This window comes from Eptesicus fuscus, chromosome 9, assembly GCF_027574615.1.
Source record: "Eptesicus fuscus isolate TK198812 chromosome 9, DD_ASM_mEF_20220401, whole genome shotgun sequence".
Classification (NCBI taxonomy): domain Eukaryota; kingdom Metazoa; phylum Chordata; class Mammalia; order Chiroptera; family Vespertilionidae; genus Eptesicus; species Eptesicus fuscus.
In genome coordinates, this window is record NC_072481.1 from 66,759,110 (window position 1) to 66,775,477 (window position 16,368).

A 16,368-nucleotide genomic window follows, 5' to 3' on the forward strand; every position below is an offset into this window, starting at 1 on the left:
GTATAACCAGTGGACACAGACAATAATGTGGTGAAGGCCTGGGGGAGGGGGAGGTACAGGCTAGAAGGGGTCAATTGGGAAAAAGAGGAACCTATGTAATACTTTCAACAATAAAGATTAGAAAACACACAATAGGCCAAAGCATTACTGAACTCAGATAAATTAATGGGTGCAGGAATTCATTTAATTGAAATCAAAGGACATTGTTCTTTACTTTTTGGCTGACAAGGAAGAGAGGCAGTAGCCAGCATGTTTTAGGGTGTGCCCAGATCTTCCAGAGTCCCACAGCTGGATGAGGCCCTACTTTACTGTTTTCATCATAGTGAGTATAAGCGGGAGGAATTGCAGAGTTTACTATTTGAACTGAAAATTTAAAATTTTGGTCAGAATAGATGACTTCATAAAAAAATTTTTTTTAAATGCAAGCAAGCTGGAATACCCAATCCAAAAGCTGGTAATTTCAAATAAAGAAGTAAAATGAAATAGTTCTCCTGTGTGGCATTAGATGGTTTCCAAAGTTTATTCCTCAGGAGAGTCAGTCATCTGAAGTGATGGTGAAAACTACCCCAAGCCTTGACTTCTCAGCAAGTATGACAGGATATTTTGAGACGGTTCTTGTATGGAACACACATGAGAAACAATGCCTGGTAAACGAGCACTATTAGATCTTATAGGTATTTCTAACAGTTGATCAGTGAGCATGAAATTGAATTATTCTATATAACAGAGCTTTGTGCTACCTTTGGAATATTAAGTATTGCTGATACAAAAAGAATCTGTGTCAATCTCTTAAGATTTAAATTGTTTGTAAATTACGGACCACCATTTCTCTCAGTTTCTCCAGTACCTGGAGGTGGGGAGGTGGGGGTGGGGAGGTGATGTGGTGGTGGTCAGGGACAGTCTGAGGAAGGACTAGGGGGGACAGGGACAGTCTGAGGAAGGACTAGGGGGGACTCCACCAGGAGCCTCTGCAAGTGGATGGGGTTTACTCCATCCATCCCAGGAAGGGTTTAGCCCCTTTTGGCATTTGAAATGGAGGTCTGTTTGTGTAGCCCATGGAGGGCTGTTTGTGTAGCCCTGGGAGGTTGCCGGAGGGGCAGCTCATCCTGGAGACAAGGTGGATGAACGCTGGTTGCTTCACAGAAAGGCCTCTGATCCAAACAGAGACTCTGAGCTGCTAGTAGCCAAGCCCAGTACTAGCCTCCCGCTGTCCCCTGCCCTCCAGTGCCAAGCCTGGGCTTCCAGTATGGGGTGTGCGTTTAGGCACCTGTTGGTGTTGATGATGATATTAAGGAACATGGGCCTGGAAGAGAAAGTCTAGGAGTGAACTTACTTGTCTCTGTGACTCCTGTGCTGCAGACAGGGGACAAGTTCTCAGCTGCCCTTGCTCTTTCCTCGCGTGTCCCTCCTGCATCTGGCTCCTCCAGATACTGACTGTTCTCTTTAAAAGCTGAAAGTCTTGCCAGATATTATAGCCAAGCAGTTATGGGTTGGGTTGATAAGAACCCAAATCGAAAGGCCATGCGCTTCTTTGAGAATTGAATCATTGGGTCTCCCCTGGCCCTCCCTGCCCTCACCCTCTCTTTTTTTTTTTTTTTTTAACTGAGGCAGGAGAGCAGGTGACCTGGGAGGAAAGTTGAGGTTCCTCCACACCTCTGCTCAGAATTCCAGGTTGGTCCCTCCTCAGGTGGCTTGTGTTTCCCAAACCCACAAGGAATGCAGAGCAGCAGGCTGAATGTGAGCCAAGGGACAGCAGGGGTAGTTTTGTGAGGAAAGAGGCTTGTTTTTTAATCTCTTTTCCTTAAATTTTTTCACTTGTTCAATTACTTTTGTTCAACATAATTTTGTTTCATTAGCAAGACAACAACAACAAGCAAACAAATAAAAAACACTGTGTATAAAATTCTTGATTTTATAACCCAGACAAACTCACTATTCTTCTGTTACATATTGTTGGTTTCTTGTTTATACAAGGGTAGATCCAGATCTGGTGGGGGAGGGAATGAGGACCGTGTAATTTGAGAGCCTGTTTCAAATAAAGCAATAGAAAAATACAAATGAAATTGTAAATGTTCAGTCTGGCCAGAATGCTCAGTGGTTGGACTCAAGCACCTAGAGGTCACTTGTTAGATTCTAAGTCAGGACATATACCTGGATTGCCTGCTCAATCCCCAGTCCAGGAGGCAGCCAATCATGTTTTTCTCTTGTTGATGTTTCTATCTCTCGCTCCCTTCCTCTCTCTCTAAAAAACAATAAAAACATATTAGAAAAACAACAAAAAAATAAGAAAATATATTCAAAATGACCAAAACGATGTACTAATCCATATATATAAAGAGCCAGGGGCTGTCACTACTGAAACAACTGGATGGATGACCAAACAGGCTGCATGAAGTGACCAGGCCGGCAGCGGGGTTAGTGAGGGATGACCAACCGACCAAACAGCCAGCTGCACGGGGTGACCAGGATGGTAAGGGGGGGCGGGGGGGCAGATGGGTTGACCAGGTTGATGCAGTAGGAGTTGGGTTCCATCAGGCAGGTGGGGGGGGCAGGGGCGGGAGTGAGGGACAACCAAATGACCAAACAGCAGGTTGCTTGGGGCAACCAGGCCCCAAGGAAGGCAGTGAGTGGCAATCAGGCCAGCGGGGAGGTGGCAATCAGGGGCGACCAGGCTGGCAGGGGAGGGGCAGTTGGGGGTGACCAGGCTGGCAGGGGAGGGCAGTTAGGGGCGACCAAGCCAGTCTTGGGGTGGGGCAGTTAGGGATAACCAAGCCTGTGGGAGGGCCATTGGGGGTGATCAGGCTGGCAGGGGGGTTCAGTTAGGGGTAACCAGGCTGGCTGGCGGGGGCAGTTAGGGGTGATCAGGCTGGCAGGAGGGGGGCTGATAGGGGAGACCAGGCCAACAGGGGGGAGGGCAGTTAGTGGAGATCAGGCTGGCAGGCAGAGGCGGTTAGGGTTGATCAGGCCGGCAGGCAGGCAGGTGAGCAGTTAGGAGCCAGCAGTCCAGGATTGTGAGGGGGATGTCTGGCTGCCAGTTTAGGCCCATTCCCAGGGATCAGGCCTAAACCGGCAGTTGGACATCCCCTAAGGGGTCCCAGATTGGAGAGGGTGCAGGCTGGGCTGAGGGGACCTTCCCCCTCCATGCACAAATTTCATGCACTGGGCCTCTAGTTCTATATAATAAAGAGCTAATATGCAAATGGTCGTTTCAGCATTTTTCCCTTTTTGTTTTCTTAATAAATTTAGAAAGGCGTGTGCCATTTGCAGGGCTTGAGTCCTTTTAAGACTTTTAGATTCAATGAAAAGGATTGAGTTCTTTCATGTCCTTTTAAAAATTGTTGTCAGGCATTTAAGGAACTAGTTTGCAGTAGGCTCCTTACTGGGCCAACAGTACTTTATGGGTTCCCTTTTCAATCACTGTCCCCTGTGACATGACAGCAATGATATTCAAGTTCTGGATGGTGGACAAACGGTGGGCAATGACAATGCAGGTCCAACCTTCTTTGACTTTGTCCAGGGCAACCTGCACCAACACACAGCTGATGACTGCTAGAATGGCAAGGCATCTTTATCAACCCCCATCTCTGGACTGTTTCTTCTCTGTCTCGTCAGTGTGCTGCTTGGGGTTACTGCTATCTGTGGTTGGAGTAGTCTGGTCAGTTCTTCTCTCAGATCCGTTGCAGGAATCTACATGGGGTTGGAGGAGTTTTCTGGAAATACAGAAGCATATCCTCGGCCAAATGTTAACAAGGGGATCTTTCCATAAACCAGACTTAGGATCTTTCCATTTAACCAGACTATTTTCCTTAGGCTTATTATGACACCAGTGTACTTTTATGGGTGTCTTGCCATTAACATTAAAGTGAAAAAAATTTAAATTAATTAAAGCTTGATGTAGTTTACTTACAGGAGATTTCTTCACTATTCCCCTTTTTTCTCTTTTCAAGTTGGGATTTTAGAGGCCCTTGAGGCAGATGTATAAGCTTTGTTTAGTGAGGCAAAATGCAAGTTACTTACTTTTCTTTTTGAGGCCTAACATATTTATTTTTAATTACTGTTTTCTAGATATTTGAAGGGAATCTCCTCCTGTTTTTTCTCTCATAGTAATTTCTAGGCCACATTAGGGAGTTTCTTTTAAAAACCTTTTTCTTTCTTTTAAACAGAGCAACAAACTTGGTTACTTTTCAGAAATACCAATAGGAGAGAGGTATGCTGGCCAATACTGCAATGCATACATATCAAGTGTTGGGAGCGGCTCTAGGGTTAAGCCTTGGATTGACCTGTGGCAGGGCCACAAACAAGTTGCAGCTTGGAGGGCAGAGCTCTCCTAGCATAATTAAGCCTGACTTTGTAACCCTCCCTAATTCCTTCTTAAGTAGCTAATGGGCTGTGGGAGGTGCAGCAAGTGTTGCCAAAACAAGAATATTTATATACATGTTAATTTACCCTTTTTTTAATCAGACTATAAAATAAAACATTGGCTTGCAGGCTGGGTCTTTTGTGTCCTCATCCAGGCACAGGAGATCCACTTAGCCCCAGCTGTATTCTCTTGTCTGTTTTTTCTTCAATCCCTCACCACCCCTCCTCAAGTTCACCCTTGGCCATGCTGGCCTGGCACAATCAAGTAAAAGTAACTCTCTTTTTACTTATTGTGTCTTATTAATGGTGAGATTTAATGCTTGAATAGTAACTTTTAGTTTATTTTATAAATAGTAGAGGAAGAGGTTTTAAAATCTCTCCTTTTTATTAAGCTTAAAACTTACTTTTAAATGGTATTGTTTTTGGCTAGTGCACATTTGCATACCTATGCAAATTTTATTTTGGACTTTATTAGACCCAATTACTTATAAAATATTGGCTTCTTATATAACTGAGTTTATATGAGACCTTGATTATATTGCAAAAGCTGATTTATTAATATGCTAAGCATCCAACCTGTTTTGTCTTCCAGATGGAAAGTATAGTGTCAGTCACTGATGACATACAGGGAGCTTAATATTTTAAGCAACTAAAGTAGGCATCTTTATTGAAAAAAGTAAAGTAAGTAATACATTTGACCTAGGAGGTATAAATGCCACCGCACCCTCCAATAAGCAGGCTGTTTGAGGGCTCCCATCTTAAAATTCCACTGCTGAATAATCCGGTTCTGCTTAAGAAGTATTCAGCAATTTTGTCCTGCCAAACTTAGAGATTGAAACCTTTATAATATTTAAAATATATGTATATAAATATAATATAGTTATTAATTTTATTTGATAAAGCTTCCCACATGATTTCAAGTATATTAGATTGGACTAATTTAGTTCAAAAATATTTCTTATAAGAAGAGAGTAAACTGACAAAACTGTTTTGGCTCAGTGGATAGAGCGTTGGCCTGTGGATTGAAAGGTCCCAGGTTCGATTCCGGTCAAGGGCTCATACCTTGGTTGTGGGCACATCCGCATTAGGGGGTGTGCAGGAGGCAGCTGATCAATGTTTCTCTCTCATTGATGCTTCTAACTCTCTATCTCTCTCCCTTCCTCTCTGTAAAAAATAAATAAAATATATTTTAAAAAAAAAGAAGAGAGTAAACCCTTGAATCATTTCTGGGCCCTTGAGATGTCCCAAAGCTATCTCTCAGTTAAAGTCTTGAAATTTAACTTGGAAAGACTATCAAATATATAACCCAAAGATTATATTATATACATATATTTTGTAATTATTATAAAAGTTATTAATTAAATTTAAACAGGTTTTTATATTAAAAATTTGGTTCAGACCATAGAATTAATCTTCTTTTTTAATTAGGCCTGTGAAAGAAAGGAGCCACATGCTAATCTGACAAGCTCAGGGGAGGCCTGCGTGGCAGTCTTGCAAACTCAGAGACCTGAAATAACCACAAAGGATGGTTTGAAAATTAAATATTTAACTACAAACAGGTTATAGTGGGTAGTCATGTCCTAGTCCGATATCTTCCCTGACAAAGATCAACTTAGATCTTCTTTCCTGAGCCCATTTGCCTTTTTGCCTCTAAGATAACATATCTGTGAGATGTCTGTGAGATGTCTGGGTAACTTGTAACTTCCTTTTTACCCCGGACCCCTCAGGGCACAACAAATGGCACCGGGACATTCCTTCATTGTTATTGTTATCAAGTTAATTGTCAACTGTTAATTACGTTAAAGTATCCTGTATCTATCTCTGTAAGAGAAGCACATGTCCATCATTTCACTTTTCACCCAATCCCAGAGGTTTCCCCGCTTTGCTTTGTCCCACCTCCCTAATCTGTCACCAATGGATTTCATGTAACTCACCTACGTCCCTTTTCTTTGATTTCAAGGTATAAATATAGATGTAACCCTGCATTCTCCGGAGCATTATCTCAATTCATTGAGGTTCTGCTTCCCGGCATATGTCGACAATTTGGCTCAAATAAACTCACAAAATTCTTTACAGGTTTCAATGGGTTTTTTTCGTTAACAGGCCAATAAAATATTAAATCCCAGGTTGAAATTTTATTACATGTAGTACATATAAAGGACTACAATATATTTTGAACTATGAATTTCTTGAGATAAAATACAAGAATTATTTTTCTTAAAAATGAATTTCTAAATTTTATGTATTTTATTATTATAACTATATAATCTTTCCCAATTTTATTTGAACATTTAACTTTTAGAAGCCTTAAATTTTAGGTGGCAATTTTAATACTTAGCATTTCTTAGATTAGTAATATCTTCACATTTTTAAGGATATATTTCAAATAGAATACTAGACATAAATAATTAATAGATTCAATTCTATCCTCTAGATTTTTTATATGAGGCAAACTCAGATTAATATTTAGACATATGAGGCTGGTGAGTATCCCCACCTGTCACACAGAAGGCTGATGAAAAGGCAGGGGGAGGAGGGAGCAAGCCTCCAGGTCCTTTGAATTTTAAAACTGCCACATTTTTCCTTAGAGATAACATCTAAGGTTGCTGCTGCTGGGTTCTCTGCTTTTAGGGGGAGAAGAGCAACTGGCCCTTTCCTCCAACAGAGAGTGCAGTCAGCCCTATCCTGAGTGACTGGACCCTCATCATTAATATAGTTATAATTATTACTGATAAGGTTCACCACAAATTCTTCATTTTAGCTACATCCATTCATCCATGTTTCAACAATTTTAAGATTCCAAAGCCAGTTATCACTACCTAAGGCATTTACTTTGGCAAATTCTGTAACAGAAATAACTTACTGACTTTCAGTGGCTTTAATGTTAACCTTGGAATGTGGTCATTATTATTCAAGAACTGCCCATTATTATGAAAACACTAATCTTATAGCCCAAATACAGCCTGTATATTTTGCTTATGTCATTTTTGCCATTTTTTGAAGCCCTAAATTCAGAGAAATGTTTCATCTATCCAAATTTCAAATGACGAACTGGGAAATAAAAACATGGCAAAAATGAGACTTTTAATAGCATTCTTGAGAGTCGGTGTCCATTTTTCAAGATCACCAAAATACCTAGTAATTAATGGGCTGGGACTTCTTTAGATATTTAGTAATGGCCTGTCTATCTACTGTTTCTTTTCTTGTTAAATTAATTTAAAGGCATGCTTAATAGACTAACAATAAACAATCAAGACAGATAAAAACATAATCAACAGACAAGCACCCATAACATACAGACAAGACTTAATAAATCAGAGTTCTTTTCATGGATCTTATCCTATTTTGCTTTCCATAGCATTGACTGGCCTCTAAAGTTATGTTAGCTAAAATATGCCTGTCCCAAGGCGTCATATGGTAATTTTCAGACAAAGCATTAAGGAGTCCTTTTGTGAAAGGATTGATAACCCCATTTTCTCTAGGTGTTGAGCCTTTCCACCCTAGAGGCAGAGGATCTGGGGCCTTAGGTATTACAGACTTTTGATCCCCAATATGAATTAGGCATAATGCAGTTTGAACAAGAGCCCACCTAGTTAAAGAGGACAAGGGCATTCGTTTCCTTGAGCCTGATTTAAGAGAGTAACTTTTGACATTTTAATTTCTTTATTCTTGAGCATACAAGCTAAAAATTTACAATGATGTTTTTGCCTTTTACTCAAATTCTACCCCATATGGCCTGGCTTGAAATAAAAGACATACCCGCCTACTTACAACTCGCAACTTTTGAAGCTGGTACACACTTTGTACACAGTGAATCTCCCCACACTTTTGGTGTACTTACCACCTTCCCAGTGAACTTTCTTCATTTTTCGCTCCAGTGAATCTTCTTCTACAGGTCCCTTTTCGAGGTGCCAGAATGCCGCAAACTTTTGCAGTAAGGATTCAGGATCTGGAAAAGGGGCTGTGCACAAATTATATTTTGCTGCTTTGGGGTGAAATGCTCTGAAAATATCAAATCTAGTGTGTCATTTAAGGGCACTGTTTCCTTGTTGGGGCTGAGACATCAGACCTTCACCACAGTGTCTATATGGATGCTGCCTCGGGCAAAAGGCATTGAGCCTTCCTTGCCAGCTGTTACTGCTCATGGGGTTGAGCCTCCCTACTCACTCATAGCCCACGCCATGGGGGCCCTGTGTGATAGCAGGAAGTTGAGGGCAGTATACCCAGTGCCACCAGGTGCTTTTCCAGTGCCATTTTCATCACAGGCTCTAAAATGCCCACAGGCAGCCTGGAGTCCAGCACTCAGTCTTCAGCTTTGCCATTAAACTGTGTGACCTCAGGCATATGACTGCCTTCTTTGGCCTCATTTCCTTTTTATACTTAGAAGGCCCAACAGCTGCTCTTTGAGGTCATTTGGGTTTGGACACACTGTGGGTGGGAATCATAGTGGGTAGAAGTTACCAGGGTCTGTATGCCCCACTCTCAATAGCTTACTTGCTCAGGGCCTGGGACAAGAGCTCTTTGTGGGTGAGGCCATGTCAGCCATTTCTAATCTGATTTCTAGAAATTGTGTACCAGGGCCTGGAGCACAGTATCAATTGGCTGCAGCCTCCTGGGAAAGTTTCAGACTGTCCAGCTTAGTAAGAAAATCCAAGAAAGGTTTTACTGGCTCCAACTATCTACTGAGGCTGCTGTGATTATATTCCCATACTGCCCACCTGTGGCAGCACTGGCTCCTCAAACCTGCACATACTTCTGAATCCTGCTCACAGGGCCAAGTGTCAGAGCAAGTTCCTCCTTGAACCCTGCTCGCTGTAGTAACTGTTGAGAACTTAGACCCTCCTTTATCCTCTGCTTGCTGCATCATTGTTGGAAGCACAGGTCCTAATCCTGCCCTACTATGCCAACTCTTGGGTCTTAGCTCCTCTGCCAGGGGCTGGACCTTCTTGGATGCTGGTGGTAGAAGGAGAAGCCATGAGAAGTTGTAGGTGCATAAGAGAACCTTTACTATAGGAGCCAGTAACCATGTAGCCATTGCTAACAAGGAGCTACTAGACAAAACAGTTCTTCAGAGCAAAGTCCCATACAGCAGGTAGCCGCACACTGGCTAGAAAACAATGTCTTTCCTACACAGCAGCAGCAGCCTCTGTACCCATAGCCATTATCTCAGCAGCCACACCTGCTGGTCAGTAATACATCTTCCCCATAATGCAGCCCCACATAATAGCATCCTACCTTACATAGGAGCAGCCTCATACTGGCTGGTCAGTAACAACTTTATACTACTTAGAAAAAAAGAGGCTTCTTTCCAGATAGTGACATCAATCATTTGGGTTATAGAAGGGCATGTTTGCCCAGTGCATAGGTTGCTGCACCCTAGCACCTGCCTATAGCATCTTAGCCTTAAACATTCTGATGAAGATTTCCATGCTAAGAGTTGCCCTGGACATCCGGTGTACTCTAAACAATGCCTCTATACTCTAACTGGCCTTGACCATCCGGCATGCTCTAGACAGGGCCTGACACCATCTTAAGGTGGGACTGAGGATTCTCTTATGTGGGACTGTGAAGAAGCCCCACATGGCCCATGTAAATTGAAAGCAGCAGGACAGATACCACTATAGGGCCTGTATGGCCCTCACATGAGTGTTTCTGTCTTTCTCATTTCTTGGATGTATTTATTCTTGTGTGTGTGTGCATGTGCTCTGTGGGTGTGCTCTTATTCGCATGAGGGTGCATCAAAGTTCCCCTGCAGAAACGTGTGCCCACCTATGTGAGAGTGTGCCCTTCTAGAGACCAAAATTGAGACATCCAGAGGTTGGTTTTCTGCCCTCTCTGAGTTCACAGGGTCAATTGGTGTATCTTCTATGTGACTCTCACTCTGTCTTCACTTCAAGTGCCCTGGGATCTAGAATCCGGCGTAGGGCTCCTTCTAAAGGAAATATAACTGTCCCCATCTCCTTGATGATCTAGGGCCCTTTGGTACTCCTTCCCTCAGCAACTAGACAGCTGAGTCAGGTTCCTTGCAGGTCTTCTGAGGGCAGGTGTTTCAGGATGTTGCGATCAGGGTGCAGCTCTCCTGGGGGCAAAGGGCTGAACCCCTTGACTGGACTGTGAACATGGTTATATGTCTGGGGGATACAGAACTGCAGGAATGGCCCTAATTTCACCTCTGTTTATCCTGTAAACTGCAACCTGTAAATAGCAGTTAGCATTCCTATTGTAACAAGATAAAGTTTTATGAAGTAAATTATGTTTCCTAGCCTACCAAAAACTCCATGTTATAAAACAAACAAACAAAGAAACACATAAGCAATAAAAAGGACTCACTTTATTTGTCAAAGAAATTGTGTTTGATTTTAAAAGCAAATTTGTCATAAAGCAAATAAAATACAATACTAGAGAAGAGAGAGGCTACCCAGAAAGGTAGAGAAATAGGCTGGACTGGGTTACTGTGGAGTTAATGATTTGTGGTTCCCCTCAAAGATGCACTAACAATGGCATCTTTTGCCTCCTATATCTTCAGTAAAATCTACTACACTCACAAGTGCTTTTTGGATTGTCTTGCACTGGCACATGGGTGTTATAGGAGGTTTTATATCCAGCTCTATCTCATATTGCATTATTATCCCCAAATTGAGAAATCACCTTGCCATGACTTCACAAGTCATGGCTGGGAAAAATCAGTCAATGACCCAGCATAGTGTAAGCTAGCCCTAGAAAACCACTCAAATGTAACAGAAAAACCAAGAGAATCATTCCTGCATTTCTGTTGGGGGAGAACAAGTAGTTTAGATGTCATGTTTCAGTTATGTTTTTCTTTGAATATGTGATTCCAGCAAAGTATATCCATCAAGAACTAGCACATGAGAGAGAGTTGTGAATATTAATTACCAGTTAAGAGAATGGAAGCCCATGGCAATATATGTAGAAAATCCTAAAAATTCAACATAAAATTCTTATAACTAATAAATGAATTCCATCATTTCACAGGATACAAAATCAACATATAAAAAACAAAAACAAAAAAACACAGTTGCATATCTATACACTAACAACAAATTATGCAAAAAAAGAAATTAAGCAAAGAATCTCATTTATAGTAACATTATAAAAATAAAATACTTAGAATTAAATTTAACCAAGGAGATATAAGATTTGTATAATAAATACTAAAACACTGATGGAAGAAATTAAAGCAGACACAAATAAATGAAAGAACATTTTGTGTTCAAGAATGAATATAGTTAAAATAGTCATACTACACAAAGAAACCTAAAGATTTGATGTATTTCTTGTCAGAATGCTAATGACATTTTTTTTTACAGAAATAAAAAGAAATTCTACAATCCATATAGATCCACAAAAGACCCTAAATAGCCAGTGATATTTTGAGCAAGAAGAACAATGCTTGAGGCATCACACTTACTGATTTCAAAATATATTACAAAATGATGGTAATCAAAACAGTATGATGCTTGCATGAAAATTGACAGATAGACCAATGGAGCAGAATAGACAGCCCAGAAATATATCCATACATATACCGTCAACCGATCTTTGGCAAGGGTGTCAAGAATACACAAGGGGGGAAAGTAGCCGCTTCAGCAAATGATGCTGGGAAAACTGGATATCTGCATATCGAAGAATAAATTGGACCCTTATCTTACACCACACCCCAAAACTACTCAAGATGAATCAAATGCTTAAATGTAAGATTTGAATCTTAAAACTGCTAGAAGAAAACTCAGGGAAAAAGCTTCTTGACATTGGACTTGGCAATGTCATTTTGGATCTGACACCAATAGCACAGACAACAAAAGCAAAATAGACAAATAGGATTATAAAATAAAAAGGTTTTTCACACGGTAAGATACAATCAATAAATGAACATGCAGCCTCTAGAATGGGAGAAAATATTTGCAAACCATATATCTGATGAAAGCTTCATATACAAAATATATAAGGAACTTCTACAACTCCTTAGCAAAAAAACAAATAAACCAATTTAAAAAATGAACAAAGTCACTGAATAGACATTTCTCCAAAGAAGACATAGAAATAACCAACAGGTATGTGAAAAGGCATTGAACATCACTAATCACCAGGGAAATGCAAATGAAAACCACAATGAGATATCACCTCACACTTTCCAGAATGTGTATTAAAAAACAAAAAGAAAAGAAAACAAATGCTGGCAAGAATGTGGAGAAAAGCAAATCCTTGTACACTCTTGATGGGATTGATTATTGGTGCAGTCACTATAGAAAATAGTATGTACTTTTCCCAACAAATAATTTTAAAAAAATAGCACTACCATATGATCCAGAGAGCCCACTCCTTGATATGAATATAAGGAAATGAAAACATCGAAGAGAGATCCTCACTCCCGTGTTTGCTGAGGCAATGTGCACAAGGACCAAGACTTGGAGGTAACCTAAACATCTTTTGAAGGATGACTGGATAAAGAAAACCTTCTATTTACATACAATGGAATGTAATTCAGCCTTTAAATAATAAATACTGCAATTTGTGGCAATATGCATGAACCTGGTTCATGTTATGTTAAATAAAATGTGCCAGATACATATACTACATGATACCACTTACATGAGGAATGAGAAACAATGAAAGTCAATGGAGCAGAGATTAGATTGGTGGTTTCCAGGTGCTGGTGGGTTGACTGAGCTATTATTTAAGGGCATAAAGTTTCAGTATGTGAGATTGATTTAAGGCAACAATTTTATTATTTATTTTTTAAAATATATTTTTATTGATTTAAGAGAGGAAGGGAGAGGGAGAAAGAGATAGAAAGAGAGAATCATTGATTGGTCACCTCCTACACACCCTACACTGGGGATGGAGCCCGCAACCCAGGCATGTTCTCTGACCAGGAATCAAATCATGACCTCCTGGTTCATAAGTCGATGCTCAACTGCTGAGCCATGATGGCTGGGAATATTTGACTTATTGTACACGTTTCTGCTATGCTCTACTCCCTGCCTCTGACAACCCACAATCTAGTCTGTTAATAAATTGGCTGGGGCCCTAACCGAATTGGTTCAGTGGATAGAGCATTGGCTTGTGGACTCAAGGGTCCCAGGTTCAATTCTGGAGAAGGGCATGTACCTTGGTTGCGGGCACATACCCAGTAGGGAGTGTGCAGGGAGCAGTTTATCGATGTTTCTAACTCTCTATCTCTCTCCCTTCCTCTCTGTAAAAAAAAAAAATCAAGCCTATCTAATAAAAGAGTAATATGCAAATTAACCACCACTCCATTACACCCACAAGCCACGCCCACCAGCCAATCAGGAGAAAGTATGCAAATTAAACCAACCAAAATGGCTGCAGCCACAAAGAGAGCAGGAGGGAGGGTTGGGTTTCCCTGGTGATGGAGGAAGCCAAGCTTTCCACACACCCTGGCAGGCCCATGCCTCCACTCCAGGCTACAAAGTTTCAATTGTAGAAGATAAATAAATCCCAGATACCAGGGCCTCCGTTTGGGTTACCAGCCAGCCTGCAAACCACCACAAGCCCTTCACCCAGGCCGCCCCACGCCCCAAGGGAACCCCCACCCTGACCTGGAACACCCTTCAGGGTAAACCAGCTGGCCCCCACCCATGCACCAGGCCTCTATCCTATCAAATAAAAGCGTAATATGCAGATTGACCATCACTCCAACACACAAGATGGCTGCAACCATGTGGTCAAAGATCCTGCCCCCATGTGTACACAAGATGACCACCACAAGATGGCCAGCAGGGGAGGGCAGTTGGGGATGATTAAGCCTGCAGGGGAGGGCAGTTAGAGGTGACCAGGTCAGTAGAGGAGGGAAGTTGCAGGTGACCGGGCCTGCAGGGAAGGGCAGTTGGGGGGAGGGGCAAGGCTGCAGGGGAGGGAAGTTAGGGGCAAACAGACTGGCAGGGGAGCAGTTAGGCATCAATCAGGCTGGCAGGGGAGTGGTTACGGGTGATCAGGCTGTCAGGCAGAAGCGGTTAGTGGCAATCAGGAAGGCAGGCAGGAGAGCAGTTGGGAGCCAGCAGTCCTGGATTGTGAGAGGGTTGTCCGACTGCCCATTTAGGCCCAATCCCACCAGGATCGAGCCTATAGAGGCAGTCAGACATCCCTCGAGGGGTCCCAGATTGGAGAGGGTGCAGGCTGGGCTGAGGGACAAGTCCCCCTCCCCCGTGCATGAATTTCATGCACTGGGCCTCTAGTAAAATATATTTTTTAAAAATTTGCTGGGTTTTTTGAGTCCACATATAAGATTATATAGTATTCATCTTTCTCTGTTTTGACTTATTTTACTTACTATATGCTCTTAAGGTCCATCCATTTTGTTGCAAATGGCAAGGTTTCCTGTTTCTGTTATGACTATAATATTCTATTATATATGTACTAGTAGCCCAGTGCATGAAATCCATGCACATTAAAGGGGGATTAATTAGAGGAAATATTTCAATATTGCTATTTGCCCTTTCTCTATAATAGAAGTGTCAGAGATGAAAAAAAATAGTAAAATGTATATGAAAATCTTCCTCCTGTCAGAGTCTGGAGCATGCTGCGGGATCCAGAGTCAAGTCCTCACCCACCCATGGAGCCTCAAAATCTTACGAGACCCAGACCCACCTTACGCCACCACCATTGTGTGAGATCCAGACCCAGCCGGCCCGACCCTTTTCAAGCCCTGCCAGGTGGGGGGGGGGGGGAGGGGGGTGCTGCCTCAGGTCCCCTGTCAAGAACTGCTAGGTGGGAGGCGCAGCCTCAGGTCCCCTAGTGCACCCTCAGGTCCCCTGGCCTGGTACCGGGGCAGAAGTGTGGCCTGAGGTCCCTTGGCCCCGCGCCAAAGCGGGCAGCATACCTTTAAGTGCCCTGGCAAGCCCTGCCTACCTGGGGGCTCAGCCTGAGGTCCCTCAGCCTGGTGCCAGAGCGGGTGGCATGCCTTGAGGTCTCCTGTCAAGCCCTGATGGGCAGGGGCTATGGACTGAGGTCCTCCAGCCTGGGCTGGGGAGGGGGGTGAGCCTTGAGTTCCCCCGTCAAGCACTGCTAGGTGAAGGATGCTGCCTGAGATCTCCCGTGAAGTCCTGCTAGGCGGAGGGTTTTCCTTTAGGTCCCCAGTCAAGCCCTGCCAGGTAGGGAATGCAGCCTGAGATCACCCATCAAGCTCTGTCAGTTTGGGGGAGCAGCCTCAGGTCCCCAGATGCTGGGGTTGGGGGAGCAGCCTGAGGTCCCACATCAAACTCCACTGGGTGAGAAGCATAGCCTGAAGTTCCTGTCAAGCCCCGCCGGTGGGGGGCATAGCCTCAGAGCCCCTGTCAAGCCCCAGTGGTTGGGGGTGCAGCCTCAGGTCCCTGCTCATTGCTCGTTAAAGCTCGTTATGGGAATTGGCCTCCGCTGTGGATGCAGCCATCTTGAGTTATGGAAACCCCCCTCACCGCCCTCTTTGTGACAGCATGATGGTCAATTTGCATATCCCCTCTTTATTAGATAGGAGGATGCTACATTTTCTTTTAAAAAAACATATTTTTATTGATTTCAGAGAGTAAGGAAAACGGAGAGATAGAAACGTCAGTGATGAGAGAGAATCATTGATTGGGTGCCTCCCACAACCTTGCACTGGTGTCCAAGCCCACAGCCCAGGGATGTATCCAGACAGAGAATTAAACTGTGACCTTCTGGTTCACAGGTTAATGCTCAACAACTGAGCCACTCTGGTCAGGTCACATTTTCTTTATCCATTCAATTGTTGATTAACCCTTAGAGTGTTTTCACATCCTGGCTATCCTAAATAATAAAAGGTAATATGCAAATTGACCATCATTCCAACACACAAGATAGCCACCCCCATGTGGACACAAGATGGCCACCTCAAGATGGCCGGCAGAAGAGGGTATTTGGGAGGCACCAGGACTGCAAGGGAGGACAGTTGAGGGAGATCAAGCCTGCAGGGGAGGGCAGTTAGATGTGACCAGGCCAGCAGAGGAGGGAAGTTGGGGGTGACCGGGCCTG